The sequence below is a fragment of the Crassostrea angulata genome, chromosome 5 (assembly GCF_025612915.1).
Source record: "Crassostrea angulata isolate pt1a10 chromosome 5, ASM2561291v2, whole genome shotgun sequence".
Lineage (NCBI taxonomy): Eukaryota > Metazoa > Mollusca > Bivalvia > Ostreida > Ostreidae > Magallana > Magallana angulata.
The window spans coordinates 16100881-16109521 of NC_069115.1; the positions used below are offsets into that span (position 1 = coordinate 16100881).

Genomic DNA, 8641 nt, shown 5'->3' on the forward strand with positions numbered 1-8641 from the left:
ATTTTATTTATTTGAGAAATGTATAGTTTTGATAGAGATATAATGTTGTACAACCAATTGATCAATTTTAATCAAACAAAAATATCATATCTTTGTATTTTGTATATAGTAAACCTGATATCCTGATATTTCACCTTATTTAAATCTTGATATAAATAGGTATCCCGATGAGTCCAGTCATTTGTACAACAAAATGCAAATCGCCCTGATTTCTAAATCTAACCTATACTACTTAATGCCATTAAAAATCACTGAATTTACGTATAATAACTAGGTGTATAAGTATCACATCCAAGTTAAATTTCTCTGTAATCTCCCCCTCCCAAGGCATAAATAACAATTACATTGAAGTCATAAAAATATGACATTTTGCTTTATGTGCAATTAATTCTCTAACGATGTAAAAAAAAAAGCACTGAGTACAATAAATACTACAACATTACACTCAGCCGAAACAAATATCAGGGCGAAGCTTCACGTAGGTGAGTGGTGCAAACTTACCAATTTACCAATTTACGCCTTACACTAAATAAAAAAAAACCCAGCGTGATGTGGGGAATGCATAGCATATGATGACAAATTCTCTCAAATAATCAGTGCAAAACAAAGACTGTAAATCGTACCTATCCTTCAGATACATTGATAAAAAAAACTGTTATCGTCACTAACCATTCGATTCTAAAGATCAAGAAATAATTTTCCTTTAACATATGAACAATTAATTGCTGAAGTAAAGGTTGAGAAGATAAATGAATAAATTATAAATAAATATGTTTATCTTGTATTAGTGTGAAGAATGAATGCCTTGAGTAAGTACATTAGTGTAACTGTTATGAATTATTATAGACAGCTATAAGTCAAAATTTATTCATCAAGTTGCTCACACTGTAGATTTAAAGTAAACATATTATATTAATTGTATATAGGTCATATATGGCTCTTCATGATAATGCATTAAATAAGGACCTGAACTCAATTTCATACATTGGTAACAATATGTTCTGTCATTGATGTAAACTGTTTTAATGATATTTATTACATTAGTAAATATTTCTGATCATTTGGGAATAATGTTTAAGTACAAATATGTGACTTAGCTAAATATATGTTATGTGAACATCTGTGGAATTTTTGTGTTGTTTTTGTTGTGTGTTTATGTGTTTTATGTTCGTATTGCTTTAAAGTGATCTCCAAAATATTTCAAATAAGTCCAATAACACACTATTAAAAGCAGACAAACTCTACAATCGACTTAATGTTAACATTTAAGACTTATCAAGACAGGGTTACGATATGGAGTTTAAAAAATCAGGAAATTTAACTGTTTAAACCAAGCACTGGTTTTAACATATTTTTATGCTTGTAGATAATACAAATTGAGGACTCATCTCGCCAACTCATAAATATTCCAGATAAGCGAATACCCTTCGCAGTCCATGATTTAATTTTGTAGTTTGATGTTTGTTATTATTATCAATATTGTCATTTGCTTGTAAAGAAAGCAGTATCACTCTATATTCACTAGCATTTATCTAAAAACATTGTCTTGCTAATATTCGTACATACTTTATTGGGCTGTTTCTAGGTGAAATTTTGGATATTGATTTTGTTTGGTTGGTTTGCAAGTTTCGTTAAACTAGCATCGTAAAGGTATATTAGCTCAAGTGTCCTATTATATTACTTTTCAAACTCAATATCTGTTTACGTAATAATTAAAACTTTTGATTAAAAATTTGTAATTTACACGGCCAATTAAAAAAAAACTCCGAATATATCAATAAAAGTAGTGGTATTCATTTATTACATTTTTCATATTCTATTCTGTAATGTGAAAGTTGAATGTTAAGGGAAACAGATAATACATACATTCGCACACGTCTTTTATTTCATTTTCTGTGCATGGTGTCTATGTCACAAAATATATTGTATCATTCTGTTTATAAGAGATGTTATCAAACAAGGGAGTTTCTTACATGAAAATGGATATGCTGAACACGTTCCTTATTTTCGCTGTTTTGAATGTAATTGTTACAATGGCTAAATATAAAGAGGTGATATTTTGAAATATTTGGCCTCAAATAAATAATGATCCAATGAGATTATGATTAATTTTTAAATGTACTTTTAACATTTCACAACATTTTTTTTTAGCATATTATTTTTCAGACAAGTTGTCCATGGTCAGACCAGGTTGAAACAGTTGATTCATGTCCACAAACAGCTGTTGAATGGAAAGAAGCAGCCGCTAGGAAAAGCTGTAAAACTATACTGCATAACTGCTTCTCATCGGAATACCACTGCGTTATATTTTATTTATGTTTTTATTATGTAATTTTGATGTGGTAGCATAACGTTTGGTTATTTGTTAAATAATCGATAACGTGTATTACTTAAATTAGATATTCTCAATTTTTTTTCTTTCATCAGAATTTACATTCATAAATATTAATATAAATAATGTAGATTATATTCTTGTTCAAATATATGCAAAGACAAATAGTCTGAATTTATCAGCTATTAAAGTTATACATTGCTGAAAAAGTTTTATGTAATATAATTAAATAAGACTGTTCTTTGGTCTAATGAAGTTTTATTTTGAAATAATATCATAAAAGTTATACATGTATGTGTGAATTATTCTGTTTTTAGCTTTAATTTTGTTTTGAATTTTCTAGCTGTCACAACTATTGTTAGATACAAATGCACATTACATACACAACTGTTTTAAAATGAATCTTCGTTAACCTTTAGAGATATTTCAATGTTTAAGATAAAACAAAATAATAAAGTAGCATAGTGTATTTTGCGTTTGATCATGATTACCGATTGTTATCACTAAAATGAAAGCTTGTTAAAGTGGTTTACGGAAATAGTCTTGCATTTCTAATGTTTAAATCTCTTTTCAATGGAAAAACGTTTGTAAAATGTGCAAACAAGAAAACAACTGAGATTAAAATGATTTTTAACTATCACAGTGTTGGATGATGTAATTTTAAAATGTGTATGTTTACGTTTAGATATTAAAAAAATATAAACATATATCTTATTTCTACGTTACACCTAATCTGGGACACTTATCACATCTCGGTCGTTTGTGAATGAAGTTTGATTTACCAGGTGCGGATAATGCGTGGGAAAATTAAAGGGATTCATGTTTGTCCTTGACCGTTCTCCATGGTTCGTAGTTTTTAGTTATAATTTTTTTTCAGACCGATGCACTAAACGCATCGTTCTAATTAAAGATAACGAGAGAACCAGTTGATATACAGTCAGATTATATTCAAATATAGATGTGACTTCAATAGATCAGCATTTGAAGGAAAGAAACAAAAAGAAAAAAGAAATATAGAATTTGGATTAGTGTTTGTTATAAAATATACATCGATGTTTGGAAATAAAAAAGGTATCCTTACGTTGTTTATACATGTATGCTATATTATTAACAACTTTAAAAAAGACAGCATCATTTTACAAGTTCAAGTTGATTGTGTTATGCAAGTCATAATTTGTAATCTGAAAAACAATCACAGTTTAATTTGAAATATTTTTTTCACAACACGTCAAGTGTTTTTAAACTTTGAAAACACCCCGAAGAGCACAGGTTATTCGTGATGTAATGATTGTTTGGCCTTCACAAAGATTTTAAATAAGCTGACATTTAAACAGATTATCATGTATGATGACTCATCACTCTAGATCTGTGCCACCCTATCTGGTGCACACAGAAAACACTGACCGAAAAATGAAATGATCACAATTGCTCTATTGTGAAGCTTCTCTGTCCTCATGGTTGTTTCTTTTATGTTTATGTAAATATTTTTAGATGTCCTGAAGTATCCGTGGCAATGAATACCATTTTGTGAAATTAAAGAAGATTAAATTTATAATGACGAAGATTTAATCGATTTTATTTAATCTAATAAAAAAAAAATGTTCTGAAAATCACTAATTATACATCAGCTGGTTTGTAAAACTAGTCGTCAGCATTTATTGCACCGGTTCTTTATAATGATTTAAAATCATCAAAAAGGATCGAGCGGTAATTCAATTCAGCGGTTCTTATGCATTTAACGAGTGACATATATATTTCACGGTTACAGACATGAATCATGCTTTGCGTTTAATGTTACAGTAACTGCAATAGAGAAGGAAAAATCCACCCGTACGAACAATAAATTGAATTGTATTAAAAACTTTTCAGTTTGTATCTCAAATACTGACAAAGCAATCGTACGTGTCTCTTGATTCAACTCAAGAATCAAGAAAGCAAATGAATCTTGTTTATTAAAAAATTGCATTGTGTCAAATTAGTTATATAATGCTTTCTGTTCTTTAACCGCAACGCATACTTCAATTCATAGCAAAATAGGCTATATGTTTAGAATTTAAGTTGCTCAAAATCCGACACTTTGGTAATTCTGCATGCTTTTTTTTTAAAATTCAAAGTAAAACCATTGTCAAAAGTTAAGTTTTGTCAGGATAACGATTTATCCACTAGGTAATAACAAACACATTTTTGAACAGGGCGACATTTATACAATTTTACTTCACAGTGAATTTAATTGTTTTGCCTAGAAAATGATAAATAACATATTGATTTTAAAGTATAATCTGATGGTTACTGTGAAGTAACTTGAAATTTTACGTTAGGAAATTACCAATTTAGCTGACATGTCTTTATTATTTCAACGAACATTTTTTTAGAGGAAATTATAATATGTTATTCTCTAGTCTACAAGTAAGGAGAAGGAATTTATATATCACATCTCCCAGATGTTTGTCAATTAAAAGGTTAACTGGATGGATATGTTTTGTTTTAACTTGAGATGTTATATTAAACAAAATGTTTGATTTTGAGGACAAGAGAAAGAAAACAAATGTCATTTAGAGAGATGTTTTTATCTCTTGGACTTGTTGTATAAATGCATTTATATTCTTATTATATATATTTCAGTTTGGTATAATTCTACTATAAAAGAAGCAAACATACCAGTTTTTTTAAAACTCCGGCATTAAGAAGGAGGAAATGTTGTATAAGACTATTTGATGATGGTTGTAAACTTTTGGAATTTATAAAAATCAAACATAACCTCACTAACAGTTTTATGATGCAATAGACTTGAACATAAATTTCTAATCATTAAAAATCTTAAGATTGTATTCCGATAGCAGGTAACTGTATGCATTGATAAAAAAGGAAATAAAATCAATATTGTGTTAGATTTTGTAAGGATTATATTATCTTAAATAAGGTATGCAAAATTGCAATTCAAAAAATACGTTGATTTAAACACCTTTTGTACTTCTGTTATCTACACAATGTGGCTATTTTGAAAATACCCGTCTATTACCGCATTTGGGAAATTACCTATAAATTTTAGATCTAAAATTAGTTGATACGCTTGAAGCGGATCTATGTCGCATATATTTATAGGCTACAAATGCTGTGCGATTCATTTTAGCTCGAGACAGTGCAGTGATAAATTGTTGATGCAGCATTTCAGATTATTTATAACCAACTGACACAGTTCAGCTAAAAGACATTCTCTATTCGTTTGTTTACGATTACTTACTACACACAAACAGGATATGGAACTTTAAAGATTGGTCTTTGATTGTTTAACATTAATTGCATTTTCTAAGGTAAGTTTGGATTTACAAAAATAATTCTTTCTTTTGTTGGTTTCTTTCATCTATTGTTATCTCAGTGTTAAAACATGAATGTTAACTTTCTTAAAAACTTCATTTTGTAGGTTTTTGTGAATTCTAATGAATGCAATGACAACTTAGCAGCAACAGCAAAAAAAGTGAAATCATGTCCACAAAACCACAAGGAATGGATCAAAGCAGCTGCAAGGAAAGGCTGTGAAAAAATGGCACACTCTTGTTTATCATTTGAATACCACTGCGTAATTAATGCATGGGGAAATGAAACAATTGAAGTATGTGCCCCCAAACTGCAAATTGTTGGTAAGAATGAAAGTACTCGACGAATAAATCATCAAATATATGCATATCATTTCAGTTGCATGAAGTAATTTCGTATTTTTTTAAAGCATGACATTTGTTATGTCATTATTTAACTCACTGTTTTCTGCAGGAAATAATTGTGCTGAATATAGCCAAGGGGGAAAAAGAATTCAACGCAACGGAATTGTACCATGCAAAAGCTGCCCGTCTCATTACTTTTCAAATGAAACTTTCAAATGTAAGTTTTATATGTTTATTAAAAATTAAAAACGCAATGACATTTGTTTAATCAGTTTAAGTATCTTTATTCATAAATATTCTCATAATGACCTGAAATTCAAGAATTTTTGTTGCTCTTCTAACAGATCAAGAATGTTATGAGCACGTCAAAAATGCAAAAACAGCACATACAACACAACTGACAACCGAATCGATATCAGTGGAATCAACAGAAGAAAATGTTTACCAATCTACATCAGTAACTCCTATGGAGAATTCAGCACGACTAGTTCAAAATATTGATAACCAAAATACACCGAGTCATATGTAAGTAAAATCTAAAAGAAAAACACATGCCTATTATAATAATGCCGTACTTAAGAGATTTGCAAAACATTAAAATAATTCAATTATTTTATTAATTTTTAACTGTGTTGTTATTGATTCAGATATTATCTAATCAACAAAATGTATTTATGTTTTTAGCATCATCATTAGTGTGTGTGTGGTCATCGGTTTAGCTGGCATAATAATTGTTTTCACAGTTAAACAACGATCATGGGCAAATAAAATTTGCTCTCATTTTAAAAGTAAGTATTTGATTTTAACGAAACTCTTTTAACAAAATTCTTTTGTGTCAAATACTAGTTGATTGCTATCAAATGTTTATTTGATGTTTTAAAATAAATCTTTTATCTTGTAATTTGCTTTATAGGAATAGTTTTACAAAGTGAAGAATCAAAAATGACAAAACAAGGTACGTTTAATTTTTTTTCTTCGTCATTCATTTAGAAGAAACATTGGATATTTAGATGTGAAAAATGGACATGTATATATTGTTCATGTTCGCGGGGGTGTTAAGGAAACATATGGGCAATTTAGCGTCTTAATTTGACTGTTATATTCAAAATCGTGAAATTAAATAACTATTTTGAATACGATCAAAAACTAAGTATTATCCTTTGAAATAGATGTAAGTGCAAAAAAATCGGGTAGTACATTACTGCCACATTGGTGCATTATCACGTGACAACTATAAATAGCTTACGTATATTCCTTAACATAAAATGAGATAGAACAACACTACCCCGCGGTTTACAAAATAAAATAAATAAACCAAGTGAAGGCAAAACATCTCAGTTTAATCAAAACTGCTGCTAGAATCCAATGTTTTTCTTAATTCAATAGTTATTCATCCAGTTCTCGTAAAACCTTCCCAACTTTTATAAAGTTTGCACGGAAAACGGCAAGTTGCATCAAAACAACACACAGCATGGGATTCTAGCAGCATTTTTCATTTTAAGCATTGACCAAACTAACGATATATATAAAATTCAAAGTTCAATATATGCGGGGTAGTGTTGTTCTAGTCGGATTTTTATATCGTATACAACGACAGAGGAAAGCCTGGCCGAGAAATAAAAGCAAATTTGCATATCTTTTAGCGAATGATTGATGAAACTAACATCTATCCTAGTATTCTTATGTCCCATTCTCAATAAATCACACCACAATATTTTATTAGAGTTCTTAGATTAGTTATGTTTTGAATATGTTTACAATGCTTTCCGATCAAATTCACACGACATTCAACTTTTAGTCATGACGTCATCAATGTATAAACCTACGTAATACAAACTAATTTCTGAAAAAAAATTGACTTCAGTATTTTTATTTGCTTTTGGTCTACGTTTCGTTGCTTAGATAATTGAATATGTACATAATAACTAAGATTTGTGATATCACGAAATTACATGTAACTCAGAATCCATATGCTTCCTTAACACCCCCGCGTTGGATATATTACATGCGTATTTATATTAACTTATTTTGTAGAATCTGCTATTAGAAATGTCGAGGAAGGCCCCGAAGTACAAAATTGTTTACTGGAAAAGGAAACGCAAATACAGAACGTGTTCTATAAACTTAATGAATCTTCAGACAATGCCAATTCAGATGCATTCTCAAGCTGACACATTTTCTATTATATGCATTATTTGTATGTTCTGTTATTTATGTATTTATTGTTATTATTCATGTTTGTATTGACTCTAAATGGCAGCTACTTATTAAATGAATTAAACCTAAAACAATCTGGCTTTCGACATAATATATGGATATATTATTGAAAACAATTGAAGAAAAATCAATGTTTTGATAGAAACAAAAAGGTATAAATTGACATAAAGATTCCATCAAAAGTCTTAATCTTTGTACAAATGGCCCGTTTTTAAGGTGACACTTTTCCGAGATAATTAGACCTATTTGAAATTGCCAACATCTTTCAACTTTGTGAAGAAAAAAATGTTTTAGTACCAACTTTTTTTTTAATCCTTTAGTTCATTAAGATAAAAACAAATTATATATGTACAGAAATGAAATTTTGAACTGGAGCGGAAACCTAATCTTAAAAGATAAAACACAATGGGGAACGTGCAGTGTTAATCAGGAA

The 8641-nt window shown here is 29.2% G+C and overlaps 1 long non-coding RNA gene and 1 pseudogene across 1 annotated transcript; both read left to right on the forward strand.

The window, feature by feature from the left end:
• The first annotated feature begins 1444 nt into the window (after positions 1 to 1444).
• Positions 1445 to 2479, forward strand: LOC128183635 (uncharacterized). The gene is made up of 3 exons (XR_008243633.1): positions 1445 to 1650; positions 1945 to 2051; positions 2167 to 2479. It is a non-coding gene; the product is annotated as an uncharacterized LOC128183635 (long non-coding RNA).
• A 3110-nt stretch (positions 2480 to 5589) lies between these two features.
• Positions 5590 to 8384, forward strand: LOC128183630 (uncharacterized; annotated as a pseudogene).
• The last annotated feature ends 257 nt before the right edge of the window (positions 8385 to 8641 follow it).